The following is a 1,656-nucleotide window of genomic DNA, read 5'->3' as shown; positions in this document are numbered from 1 at the left end:
ATTCTTCAAACCAATCTCATCTAGTTGCTTTTCTCATATATCAAAAGCCTTCAAAAGAGTTTTAGCGATCGGTAAACAAGAACTTTTATATTAATATTAATTTACTCTGCAATCTACTTTTTAAAGGACTTTTATCTTGTTACATATAGTTTGCATTTAACTAAAAGTGAACGCTCACAAGAATTTTTATTTGTAATAGCAATAATATAAAATTGTAATGACCAGAAAGCGACCTGTTCAACAGCTTATGATGGTTTGTGTCGCTTCTTATGATAATTAATCAGAGTAGACGTTGTGATGTTCAAAGTTCTGAGTGTTTTTCCATCAAAGAGAAGCAATGATACATTATTTAATTTTTACGAAGTACTTTTTACATGTCACATATCTAAATAATAAATTAAAAATATATTTTTTGTGTATAATGAGTGAGTTTATTCATATTATTTTACGATACTGTGGAGTGCACACACTATTTACAACATATCTGCAGTTACCTACTGAGAAACACGTTGTTTTAATATACTGTATAATATTAACAATATTATTATTCTTTATTGAACATATTCTTAGAGAACAGTACATACGTCAGATTTTATTTTGTTACATCAGGTTAGAAAGTTCTGTTTAAAAATTCATTTATCGTGTAAAATGGATGGTCTTGAAGCCAGAGTTTTAGTTTGTGTCCAAACTGCAGCCGGTCTCTCCTCTTCAGTTCTAGTGGGAGGGCGTTCCACAGCTTTGCTCCGACATACGTTGGCTTCTTCTCCGTGGACGCTAGGCAGTGAGCTGGAAGATGGTAGTTTGCAGCATGCCGAGTGTTGTAGTCATGTTGCTGTGCTCCAGTCATCACTTCATCGGGTGATTTCAGGTGTACGTAGGTCACAGCTTCTAAGATGTATAGGTTGACCACAGTGAGAATCTTCAGTTCTTGAAAGGCTTGCCTGCATGATTCTCTTGTGCGTAGGCTTGCAAGGATCCGAATTGCTCTCTTTTGGTGTATTAGGACCCGTTGCAGGTTGCCTAGTGTGGTGCCTCCCCAGACTGCTATACCGTATCGAAGATTGATTCGTAGAGAGCATAGTATGCAGTTTTAGCTGTTCCTACGTCGCTGATATGTTTCATCCTGCAGATCACATACAGTCCTGCGCTAAGCCTTTTACAGAGGTTGTCAGTGTGGTGTGTCCACGTCAGAGAGTCATCTATTGTCATTCCGAGATACTTTGAAGTGCTGATTTCCTCCAGTTCAGGCAGTCCTCCTACAGTATCTTTGTGTCTTCCAAAGAATAGCTGTTTTGTTTTTGTCTCGTTTACAACAAGGTCATTGCCATGGCAATATTGCAATGCCATATTAACAGCCGTGTAAGCAGCTATCTCTAGCTCGTCTTGATTCGTTTTCCCGAGCAGAGGCACAGTATCATCAGCATACATCAGTGTACTGCTGAAATCCTCCATGTACTGAGGAAATCGTTTGCGTAGAGGATAAAGAGGACTGGTCCAAGAACAGAGCCTTGCGGCACTCCTCGAGTGATGGCTTGTAGTCCTGAGCATATTTGGCGTGTAACTCCTTTGGCTGTTTATTTCACTTCTGTCATCTGGCTTCGTCCTGTAAGATAGCTTCGGAACCATTCCAGGGATTGTCCTCGTATTCCAAGCGTA

This window comes from Homalodisca vitripennis, unplaced genomic scaffold, assembly GCF_021130785.1.
Source record: "Homalodisca vitripennis isolate AUS2020 unplaced genomic scaffold, UT_GWSS_2.1 ScUCBcl_9087;HRSCAF=17462, whole genome shotgun sequence".
Classification (NCBI taxonomy): Eukaryota; Metazoa; Arthropoda; class Insecta; order Hemiptera; family Cicadellidae; genus Homalodisca; species Homalodisca vitripennis.
The sequence above is the reverse complement of the archived record's forward strand: the minus strand, read 5'-3'. Positions refer to the sequence as shown.